Source organism: Myotis myotis, unplaced genomic scaffold (assembly GCF_014108235.1).
Source record: "Myotis myotis isolate mMyoMyo1 unplaced genomic scaffold, mMyoMyo1.p scaffold_m19_p_2, whole genome shotgun sequence".
Lineage (NCBI taxonomy): Eukaryota > Metazoa > Chordata > Mammalia > Chiroptera > Vespertilionidae > Myotis > Myotis myotis.
Window position 1 is genome coordinate 90,874,647 of NW_023416324.1, and position 12,999 is coordinate 90,887,645.

At 39.4% G+C, this 12,999-nt stretch overlaps 1 protein-coding gene and 1 non-coding gene across 4 annotated transcripts in view; both read right to left on the reverse strand.

Moving 5' to 3' along the window:
• FARS2 (phenylalanyl-tRNA synthetase 2, mitochondrial) overlaps positions 1-12,999 on the reverse strand; it is a 590,825-nt gene that overhangs the window by 275,054 nt on the left and 302,772 nt on the right. The gene's annotated exons all lie outside the window — the stretch shown is intronic.
• LOC118678040 lies at positions 12,182-12,311 on the reverse strand. The gene has a single exon (XR_004974716.1). It is a non-coding gene; the product is annotated as a small nucleolar RNA SNORA76 (small nucleolar RNA).

The window sequence follows — 12,999 nt, forward strand, 5'->3', positions numbered from 1 at the left end:
TGCTTCACAGCTGGGCCTCATCTGGGCACCTCCAAACCGCAAACAAAGAAGAGGAATCTGCAGATCTCTCCATAGCTCCTGCTGGGTAGCCTCAGGCAAAGGCTAAATTAGCACCTTCTTAGAGATCCAAGAGCCAGTGTACCCAGTGGTCAGAGTGGGACCATCCAGATTACTACTCCTCAGATCCATAAGGGACACTCAGAGGGCAGATTCAGTGAGCACCAAAACCCCACTGAAGCAAGTCTTGCCCCATAAGGGTGTCTCCAGCACAGAAGTTCTCCCACCGCAGACACAGCTGATTCTCACAGCCAATTGGCCTGGAGGTCAATTCCTCCCAGTGATACCTACAACAATCAAGGCTTAACTACAACAAGACTGTGCACAAAGCCCACATAGGGGTGCACCAAGAGTGTCTACCTCAGGTAATTGGGGAAGCTGAACCACTGGGCCCTATAGGACACCTAGCACACAAAGCCACTCTATTAACACAGGGAACCAGCCAAAATGAGGAGACAAAAAAAACAGGTCACAAATGACAGAAATGGAGGAAAGCAAACTACTGGATATAGAGTTCAAAACCACGGTTATAAGGTTTTTCAAGAATTTTCTAGAAACCGCCGATAAATTTAGTGAGATCCTCAATAAATCTAGTGAGATCCTCGAGGATATGAAAAAGGACCAACTAGAAATTAAGCATACACTGACTGAAATAAAGAATATTATACAGAGATCCAACAGCAGAATAGAGGATCGCAAGAATCAAGTCAAAGATTTGAAATACGAAGAAGCAAAAAACACCCAACCGGAAAAACAAAAAGAAAAAGAATCCAAAAATATGAAGATAGTGTAAGGAGCCTCTGGGACAACTTCAAGCGTACCAACATCCGAATTATGGGGGTGCCAGAAGAAGACAGAGAACAAGATATTGAAAACCTATTTGAAGAAATAATGACAGAAAACTTCCCCTACCTGGTGAAAGAAATAGACTTACAAGTCCAGGAAGCACAGAGAACCCCAAACAAAAGGAATCCGAAGAGGACCACACAAGACACATCATAATTACAAATGCCAAGAGCAAAAGACAAAGAGAGAATCTTAAAAGCAGCAAGAGAAAAAAAGTTTTAATTACCTACAAGGGAGTACCCATACGACTGTCAGCTGATTTCTCAACAGAAACTTTGCAGGCCAGAAGGGAGTGGCAAGAAATATTCAAAGTGATGAATAGCAAGAACCTACAACCAAGATTACTTTACCCAGCAAAGCTATCATTCAGAATTGAAGGCCAGATAAAGAGCTTCACAGATTAGAAAAAGCTAAAGGAGTTCATCACCACCAAACCAGTATTATATGAAATGCTGAAAGGTATCCTTTAAAAAGAGGAAGAAGAAGAAAAAGGTAAAGATACAAATTATGAACAACAAATACATATCTATCAACAAGTGGATCTAAAAATCAAGTGAATAAATAATCTGATGAACAGAATAAACTGTTGAATATAATAGAATCAGGGGTATAGAAAGGGAGTGGACTGACAATTCTTGGGGGGAAAGGGGTGTGGGGGGTGTAGGAAGAGACTGGAAAAAATCGTACACCTACGGATGAGGACAGTGCAGGGGTAAGGGCAGAGGGTGGGGTGGGAACTGGGTGGAGGGGAGCTATGGGGGAAAAAAAAGAGGAACAAATGTAATAATCTGAACAATAAAGATTTAATTAAAAAAATAATAAGACAAAATAAGGAAATAAAAGGGTAAGGAAAAATTTTAAAAAAACACACAACAACAACAGAAAGAAACACACCTTAGTCATCAGGGTCTTCTTTAAGCCTCTAGGAACTGGTTATTTCAAAAAATGCTTATTTTAAAAATAAAGAGAGAGAAGCAAATAAAATGGAAAGCCAGAAATAATTACAAAGAGAAAGAAAGAATTTCTAAGAATTCCTAAGAGTATGTAAAAAAAAAGCTTCTAAGAATCAGAGCTCACCTTTGATGTGATTTTATCAGGAAAGAAGTCAAGACTACCACTCTTGTTGTTAAATAAAACCTATCAAAAGAAAGCCTACCCAGATTTCCTTGGGGGTAGTAGCCAAATCCATCATTCAGTAAACAACCAAAATCAAACAAGATGTTCAAAATATTCTGATTCACTAACACACATGTATGCTGATATTTTTTCATTTTCAATTTTAATAAATTTACCATATATTTTAAATCAATATTTAACTCCCTTTTGGAGCTGTATTTCTCTGAGAACTTATCCCCCATGTACTATTTATTCTTAGAGACTCCAAGGATAATTTGAAAAATATGGCTTCATCATTTTTCACTCATCAAACTGGCAAACATTTCAGTCTGACAATTTAATATTTTTGGTCACTGAGGGCAGCACAGAAGTGAAAACACTGCGAATGGGGGAAACTATGGTATTTTTGTTCCACGCTCAAGCCTCACCCAGCAAACAATTTCCAAAATCATGACTACTTTTCTTCAGTGGGTCAAAAGCTCTCCTTGATCTGCTTCTAGCTTATTTTACTTCTTGTCTCTGGATAAGCTTCTTCAAAGCTTCTACACTCATTGTTTCCATGTTCTCAACTCTTACTCTATTTACTCGTCAGTACATAACTATATCTGCCTTGTACCACACCATTCCATTAATATTACTGTCACATGCATTGACAAGAGCCCCTATCTGCCAAAATCAAAGCTGTCTCCTACAGCCAACTGTCTTAGGCTGCTATCCATAAATTAGGTGGTTTATAAACAACACAACTTATTTCTCACAATTCTAGAAGCTGGAAAGTCCAAGGTCAAGTCCCTGGCAAATTCAATGTCTGGTGAGGGCTTGCTTCCTGATTCAAAGACTCCCCCCACCCCCTTTTTTTAAAATGTAGCCACACATAACAGAGGGGCAGGAAATTCTCTGGGGTCTCTTTTATTATAGCACTAATGCCATTCAAGAAGGCAAAGCTTAATCACTTCCCAAAAGCCACACCTCCTAATACCATCACACTGGGTGTTAGGATTTCAACATGTGAATTTGGGGGCTATAAACATTCAGTCCATAACACAGATTTGATAGCAAATTTGCTGCTTCTGACACTGAGGATAACATCCTTCTTTTAGACCTGCTACACATTCATCCCTTGCAATAGGGGCTTTCTGAGGTTTTGCTCAGACAAGTCATAGCTCATACACCCAATGAGAATGTGCTAGCAAACTTCTTGCTTATTCAAGGTTACAGCCTGGTCACCATCTATTCATAATTTTTGGAAAAATTTTGCCAGTATGCTTTTCATTTGACATAGAATTCTGTGTGTTATGCACTATACCATGTATTATTATATCAACATTTTATAAGTAAAATTCTACCTTAAAGTAATCATTCTCATTTTGTGCAAAAAATGGTTCCTTAATAAGTTGCTAGTATTATATCAGTTCACATTAATTTGAAAATCTTCTACACATACAACAAAATTACAAGTGCTGATATTACAACTGCTACAAATTCTTAGATTTTTAATAGGAATTAGTTTTGTTACTAATAGTAACAAAGTAGAAATTAATTTTAATAGGAGTTATCAGTTATATAATTATTTTTAAAATATCAAATAATTATGAAAATATTTCTTGCATGATGCCAAACAGATATTATTATTAACGGAAGTATACTTTTCATATTAACTATAATAAAAATTAGTTATCTTTTATTGAATCAATTATGGCCATATAGCAGATTGGTAATACAGGCAGTCCTCAGTTATGTCAGACTCGATGTAGGTCGTTTCGTGGTTATGTTGCCATCTCCCATTTATTTATATATAAAAAAAGTTCCAACATTTGACATATGTACATATGTGCTTTATGTTTTTTATTATTTATTTACCACAAGTAAAGGTCAGGAATTGTTATCTTTATTTAAAATTTTTTTTTACTGTTTCACTTAAAAGCTGTGCGTGTGCTCCATGTGAGTGACGTAGGGGCTTATGTAGGTGGGTTCCGACTTACGGCAAAAATCACATTACATAGCGCCGTAGGAACATTTCTCCGATGTAACCCAAGGTCCTACTGTAATGTCATTTCATATCATGTTGATGAGACAAAAAAATCGATTCCCAACCAGGGCCACTGTCTATGGAGTTTGCACATTCTCCCCACCTTTGCATGGGTTCTCTCCAGTGGCTCCAATTGCCTCCAACATCCTGGAGATGTGCACATTAGGTGAACTGCCTGTCTACACTGCCCCGGTCTATGAGTGTGGGGGGTGGAACGCACTGGGAAGGAAGGGCGTCCTGTGCAGGGTGGACCTCCTTGCACCCTGAGCTGCTGGGATGGGCTCTAGCAACCTGCAACCCTGAACTGGAATAAGCAGGTAGGAAAATAATCTTTCTTGTTTTTATTCACCTTTCATAAATGTATGTATAGCTCACATTTATTTCAATGTTAAATATTAAAAGTGTTTGGGATCTTTATTTAGAAGTTTGTTGATGTTTTGTGAATAGAAATATGGTGTAGGAACTTAACTCTTGTTTGTATCAATTAACCTATGGCAAAATTGGTTTCATTATACGTCTTTTTGCTTATTTTAATAGAAATGATTAGTTATACAATGATTAAAAATTATCAAATAATTATTGAAATATATTTCCTGTATAATGCCAACACTGGTATTACTAGTAATAGAAATGTACTTTTAATATTAATTATAATAAAAATAACTGATCTGTTATGGAATCAAGCAGTGGCCCAACGCACAAAATTCATGCGAGAGTAGGCCTTCCTTCCCTGGGCTGCCAGCACCAGCTTCCCTCTGGCCACTGGCAGGCACTCAGGACCCGGGCTTCCTTCACAGCCCCGGCTTTGTCCATAAGGTCGTCTGGAGGACATCTGGTCTAATTAGCACATTACACTTTTATTATTATAGATTATGGCCATACTGCAGGTTTTTGAATAATGCCATTTTGCACAATTTTGGTAAGAAAAAATAACTGATTCCCAGTCGTAGTTTCCCAGAACCTAACAATGAAATTAAGTGAGGACATACTGTATACTTTTATATATTATGAAATCAAATATAAATATATCTACAGTGGGGCCTTGACTTACGAGTTTAATTCATTCCGAGACCGAGCTCATTAAGGAGCTTGTTAAGGAGCTCGTTAACTCAAATTACTCTGTCAACTCAATGCAAAAAATTGGCCGAGATACAGCTGGTATCTCAAAAAACTCGTTAGTCGGGACACTCGTAAGTCAAGGCCCCACTGTATTCATATATTTTCCTCTGGTCCATCTTTCAATGTTGATCCTACTCAGGCAATCATTTCTGCCTCCTATGCTTCTCTTCTGTATTCTCTGTAGGTGATTACATAGAGTCCCACTGTTTATCTAACACCAGGTCACTCCCAAATCTATCTCTCTCGCCCTGATCTCTTTCCAGAGCTTCAGATTCATATACATAAACATCTTCTGAATGTGCCACAACAAAGCCACATTAACACTTCTAAAACTGAACGCACTGTAATCTTCCCGAATGCATAGCCTACTTCTCCAAAACTCAAAATCTCACTTTGTGACACAACTACTCACCAGTCACTCAAGACCGAATCCTGAGAGTCACCCTTGACTCCTTGCTCCAATACTCCAACTCCTAATCTCCACAGTTACTGCCACTGCTCTTGTGCAACCCTCATATTTGATGCCCTGGATACTGCAACTGCCTTCAGGCCAGTATCTCAGCCTCCATTCCAGAGCCAGGCACACCATTATCCACTTAGCCCAGAGCTAACTAAAATGCAAGCATGACCTGTGACTGCTGTTTAAAGTTCTCCAGTTTAAATAAAGACATAGCTTCTTCAGAATAGCACCCGGCCAGCATGGCTCAGTGGTTGAGCATCGACTCATGAACCAGGAGGTCACAGTTCAATTCCAGGTCAGGGCACATGCCCAGGATGCAGGTGCAATCCCCATTAGGAGAGCTGCAGGAGGAAGCCGATTGACGATTCCCTCTCATCTTTGATGTTTCTATTTCTCTCTCCCTCTTTCCTTCCTCTCTGAAATCAATCCTATATAATAAAACGGTAATATGCAAATTGATCCTAATGGCAGAATGACCAAGAACAACTGGTCACTATGACACGCACTAACCACCAGGGGGAAGACACTCAACACAGAAGCTGCCCCCTGGTGGTCAGTGCGCTTCCACAGGGGGAGCTCTGTTCAGCCACAAGCCTGGCTGACAGCTGTGAGCTGATAATTGGACATCCCCCAAGGGCTCCCAGGCTGCCAGAGGGATGTCTGACTGCCAGCTTAGGACCAATCCCCTGGGGAGCAGGCCTAAGCTGGCAGGTGGACATCCCCTGAGGGGTCCTGGACTGCGAGAGGGCACAGTCCTGGCTGAGGGAACCCCCCAAGTGCACGGATTTTCATGCACCAGATATATAGTAAAAATATCTATATATATATATATATATAAACCAAGCAACCAGAATGCCAGAATGACCGGAATGACTGGTCGCTATGACGTGCACTGCGGCAGCCAACCAGCCCAATCAGCCCCCCGCCAAACCGCCCGCGGCCCCTCCACCCAGCTGACCCCATCCCCGATCACCCCCCCACCCAAATTGGGGGCAGGGCCGGGCAACCTCCCGCGGCTCCCTGCCCTGGCCAGCCTGGCCCCGATAAGGCCCCAATCCGGGGGCGGGGGCGGGGGCAGGGCCGGTGGCCAACCTCCTGCATCCCCTCTCCCCCACTGGCCCCGCCCTCAATCGGCCCCATTGGGGTAGACCAGCTGGACCCCACCCATGCATGAATTCGTGCACCGGGCCTCTAGTATTAAAGAAAAACAAGAACAGCACTAACGACTCTCCACACCCTGATTCCTGCCACCCTCTGCAGCCTCAACTCTTGGCACATCTTCCTTATGAGTTATGCCTTAGAACAGCCCCATCCAAGAGAAACAGTACACAAGTCAGATATGTAATTTTAAATTTTCTAGTAGCCACATAAAAAAAGGTGAAATAAATTATATTAACATATTTTACTTAACCTAATACATCAAAAATATTCACTCTGTCATATAATCAATATTTTAAAAGTATTACAGAGATAGTTTACATTCCTATTTTGAATTAAGTCTTTGAAAGTTGGAATACATTTTACACTTAAACCTCAATTTGAATGAGCTACATTTTGAGCTGAATTTGAATATATGGCTGTGGCTAGCATGTTAAACAGCAGAGACCCAGTACTAATAAGATTCTTGATAAATCTCCCCATGCTCTTTTATACCTTTGTTCTTTTTTCCAAACTTATTCCTATTCATACTTTGAGATTCAGATCAGACAGCCCTTCTTACCTCCTCACCTGTGACAAGTACAGGCTCATATTCCATTAGCTGCTTGTGTGTTCCACCATCACAACACGTCCCAACACACACTGAACTCATCTCTCTATGTCTGTCTCCAATGCTAGAACTCTAGTTCCTCCAAAGCCAAATACTACCAGACCTACTCACTTTTATATCTCAAGCACCTTGCAAAATGTTTGTGTACTACAGCAAACAATTATATCTTTGTTGAATTAAAAAAGAATCAGAATAGCATGTGTACCACTGAAATGAGCTGTAAGTTTAAATTCTGGGTTCCTCAGTAAACATTTCATATCCTTAGTTAACAACAACAACAAATGCAAAGATACATTGCAAACATACCTAATCCTGTTTTTGGTTCTGTTTCAGTGCAGAGTTTACTTATGAAAAGATTATACCTGTGTCATAGCTTGAGCAGAATAAAGAAATTTAAACTTTGAAGCTATAAGGGATCTTAGATATGATCTAGTTATTTTACAAATGAAGAAAAAATAGGTAAAAGTGTTTAAACGATGAAAATAAATTTACAAAAGTAGCTAACGCAAAACTAGCACATAACCACGTGCCTAGATCCCTGGAGGTTTCCTTTATACTACTCTGCTTGTGTGGTTTGTCAACTATTCACATTAATCAATGCGTAATTAAACACATTTATAATTAGAGAAAACTTGTACAGTTGAAAATCTAGTTGTTTGTTATTACTGATGTAGTACCTTTCAAGCTGGCATGGCAGAAAATATACCACTTAATACATATTCCTTTGCTTCTCCTTCTGTTCATGCCATAGTTCCATAGAGCCATATGACTAGTTCTAGCCAAAGAAACATGTGCGGAAGCAGCACATGTCACCTCTGGGATGTAATATACTTTTCTCCCATGACTCTAGAACCAGTATCGAGATGTCACTGTTACAGGCTGCAATAGGCCTGCTATGCCAAGTTGCCAAATGGAGGGGTAAGCCTCCACAAGAACAAGAAATAAACTTTGGTCGTGCTAAGTATCTGAGATTTTCAGGTTGTTTTTCAATAGCAAAAGTTCATGCTAAATTACCCTAAAAACTAACAGAAACCTAAATTACATATCTAAGGGCATATACCTTGAAATAAAGTAGCATGGCAAATGAGTTTAATAATGTTAAATACAAACCTACTTTTAACATTTTCTGTTATTTTTAGCTTAAAATGACATAATCAACTACACATTAAATTCCAGATGTTTCAGGTATAAAATCTTGTTAAAGACATAAACTGTCAATGTAGAAAACACACAGACAAAATCAAATGCTGAATTAAGATTTTAGTACAGATTACTTTTTCTAAAACTGACAACGTCCTCATGAAATGGCCACGCCAGCCTACGGCCCTGAGCCAGGACTTAGAGTTTTCCTTTCGCACTGAGATGGTTCCAGGAGAAACTCCTATTGGCATTATGGAACGTCAAGAAGGCTTCTCTCATCACCCTGAGAGCACTGCTGCATCACCTTCTTTCTGAAACTATAAAAAGTTTTTATTTACCACTGTCAGAAGTTACCTCTTATAAATTCTACTAGTTGTAATCATTTCCCTAATCTATACATGTATTACAATATATGATTAATTAAAGGCCACAGATGCCATTTGGGGGAGAATTAATGAATCTCCTGACTGTGCATATGAGGATGTCAGTATAAGATTGCATTGGAGCATCTGGAAAGAGTTAGTTAACATCAAAATTTTAGAAAAAATACTAATTTTTTTTTAAAGGCAGAGCTGCTCACGGTGATAGTTATTTTGCAAACTGAAAGCATGATTGCCTTGTGTTTCAGCCAGCAGAGTGTCAGCCAACTGTGGCATGAATTTCCTGAATGTCTGAATTTTAAATTCATACAGAAAAACTTTAGACATATAGAAGAGATTATAGATGCTTAGACTTTTAAATGCTGCTATGCTTTTTTAAGTAATGAATTAAAATAGATAATTCCCAATTATTATTACAGAGTAACCATGCAAGGCAAGGCTATCCACATCTCTGAGATGATCAGGATTTTGGTCATGTTAATGTTCCCCTGAAGTACATTTCCTTGCATTAAAAATGTGTACTTGGTTGGAAAGAATTTTATTATAATTCACACAACTTGTTTTAACTAAATGGTTTGCAGACTGTAGATTATTTGTGCTTCATTTAAGAATATGGCTGAATGCCTTGGAATTTGCAATACACAGAACTTTCTAAACATCAAAATATATCTGAGACATTCATAGATTCACTTTACCTAATATTTTCCCTTATCCCTCATTTCTATTTTTATGGGTGTTTTTCTGTTTGTTTGTTTTAGTGTAGGGTGTGTTTTCCTGTAAGCATCCTCATAACTTCTGTATAACTTGGGAGAACACACATAACCAAATAAAGAGAGAAATGATCACATCTGAGTTATCAGTAGAGTTTTTAAAAATCTAAATAATACCTCACAGAAGCATTTCTTCTTGACTCTTAGAATTGGTAACAGTTTCTAAAGCCTTCCCCATCCTGGGGACCTGGAGGGACCCTCACTGGCACCTAAGTGACAACTTAAGTAACAGCAATAAGCCCTAAGGACTCAGTGTTCACTGTTTATGGCTGAGGTCTGCTGAAATAGACTGGTACAACAAACTATTTAATAAATAGTAGTTATTATGACTATCATTATCATTCGCATCAACCTAGTCAACCCATCGCCTCCCTTGACAGACAGAAGAGGTTCCTGAAACAGAAGTTCAATAGTAAAAGTCAGAAGTGTAGAGCGGGTTGAGGCAGCACCAAAAAATAAGACAGATAAGCCCTGGATGGGATTTCAGAATCACATACAAACACATTACACAGCTCTTCCCTAGCTAACTCCCATTCATTCTTCAACCTTAGGCTAAAAATCACCTTTCAGGATGCCTTCCCATGACCTTCTTGGATTAGGATAGGATGCATTCCCTTTCCAATACTTCCACGAAACTTTGTATTAACCTTGCTGTATCAGTTATTCACTCAAAAATTGTTTATTGAGCCCTTACTATAGGCCAGGAACTACTCCAGGTAATATGAACACAACATGAACATAATTCTGCAGCTTTTCTCAGAGTTCCAATCTCAGTTAATGATCTCACCATTCAGCCAAATGCCCAAATCTATCTTGACTCTTCCCTCCCATCCGTTTCACATTAAACGAGGTACTAAGCCTTGCTAATTTTGACCTCTCTCCACCCAAACCACCACTACCTACCTAGCACAGCTGTCTGCCCTCTCCCCTGGAAACTATTCCCACAACCTCCAGTCCCTATCCTTTGCAACCCAACCTACACACCTAAAACTGGAGCTCCTAGAATGAAAATCAGATCGTCATGCTCTCATGTCAAATATGTCTAGTTTCCCCAACAATCCAGTATCCGGTGATTTCCCTTGGTTCCCATATTCTCCCACGTACCTTGAACTTCTGCTATATTAAACTATTTGCAGTTTCCTACATATGTTCTACTTTTTTATGCCTACCATTGACACCTAACATGATTCCTTGCACTTACTACATGCTTAATACATATATATTGATTACAAGAATAAACAAATAAAGGTATTCATATTTGTATGCCCACTAGGCCTTCTGTCTGAATTGTCATTTGTCTCCAATTCTCAACATCTTCATCACATTGCATTCCAAATGCCTAGCACAGCATCTGCAACCTAGGAAATGCTAAGTAGTGTTTCTGGAATGGACAAATAATTGATGGACAAATCATCTCCCTTAGCTTAGGACACAAAGTGGAATACAAGCAAGTAGAGAGCAATGGTTTTCCCTTTCATAAGGAATCCCAAAAGCCTTTGCTGTTTCCTTCAGGAACATGAACTATGCAGGTCTTGAGAGGTAAAATCAGAATAACCTATGAGAGCAACCCTGGAATGAGACATGCCCTTCTTTTTTCATTTTGATTTTAATTCAGCAGATATTGATTGATATACAGTAAAGGTAGCACCACATGATGGAAACAGAATTGCCCTGGGAGTCAGAGGACCTGAAGTGAATTCTAGTACTGATTCTACCTCTAATAAGCTGCGTGACCTGGATCCCGCTGTATCAGAAGCCAGCCCACCCCATGGACCTCCTATTTACGTAAGCAATTGAAGTCCCTTTTTCTGCTTTAGTTGGGTTTCTGATGCTTGAAACTAGGAGTGTTGACTAATATCCCATTATTATTGTCTCTTATGGTTGCATTACTATGTGGGTAAGCCAAAAAAAATGCCATAGATAAAGCATATTTAGATTATAGCAAAGCATTTGGCTTAAGTCTCTTAAGATTTCCTCATAGACGGCTCAATTGTTCACTTAGTTGGACTTGAAACTTGTGGAACCAATATATGCAAAACTGTTCTGATTAACAAATATGCACCCATGGAGAGAGGTCTCTTGTGTCATGTTACAAGCCCTGAACTTCCCCTAGTCTATTTAAGGTTCCCAGCAGGCATTCAGAGGAATGAGAGACATGCTTACCAGACTTCTAGGCCTCTCATAGCTGGAAGAAATAGTTAATATAATAGATGTATGAGTCAAATTCAATGGTCTGAAGAGGCCCAAGAGGATGAATTTAATAAGGAAGATAGAGAAAAGGCCCACTTAGGGCCATAGGCCTCTGTAATGACCCTTATCTTCAGTTTTTCCCCAAATACATTTGGAGATATTACCTAGCCTAGGAAATGAGACTCTTCTGTTTTTCTTTTTGATTTTTAATACTTGTAATTAAGTTTCTTGTATATTGAGCACTTTTATTCCACTTTGTAGATAGGGTATTCCTTCTTTCTTTTTTAACCCCACCCCCACCCCTCACCATGTAGCTCAGGGCTAAAAAGGCCACTGGTGGGGAGCAGTCGGCCCCAGTTAGGCACAAGCATGTGCTCTGGTGCTGCAGTCTGAACCCACACCACACTCAGGCACAGCGGGGGCTCAACAGCAGCGCGTGGGTATTATTTCTTAATTGTACTGTTCTTAGAGTTATTTGAGAAAGTTGCCCATTTGTAATTAATTAGTTTTTTGATTATTTTGTGTTTAAGAGTCTTGAGGCCTTTGGGCATATGTACCTGAAAATTAAAATTTATTATACTAGCATAATGAAATCAAAATGGTTTTATGTAGCTTTATGATTTATATTTGGAAAGTTATTTAAGTATAATTTATAGGTTATTCCTCACAAGCACAACTGCTTTTGTTTTCCTCATTCTCACCTACAAGAAAATCTCAAGATTTCTTAAATCCTGCTCATGCAACACATCATTTGGCATCTATTATTCTTTCTTGTTATTGCTTCTATCCGCTTAATTACTGTCTTTGACCAGCAAGTCTAGCCAATTTGGCACGGGCATAGGAAACACATTCACCTCCTTGCCTCCTGCCCACTGTGCCTTTAGAGTGAAGGGACCTTCAGTCCTCTCTGAGTCAGGGGAGGGTGCAAGAGATAAACTCTGGTTCTGATCCTCCTGCCCTCACTAGCCCTGAGAAGAGAGAATAGGAAAACTCATACTGGATTCTAGCCACAGACACGCCTATAAGAAAAGCCCTGCACAGATGGAGGGAGGGTTCAGGGAATCGGCCCAGCCATTAATAAATAGTAGCTCATTTTTTCATTTGGATATTATTTTTGTGAGTTC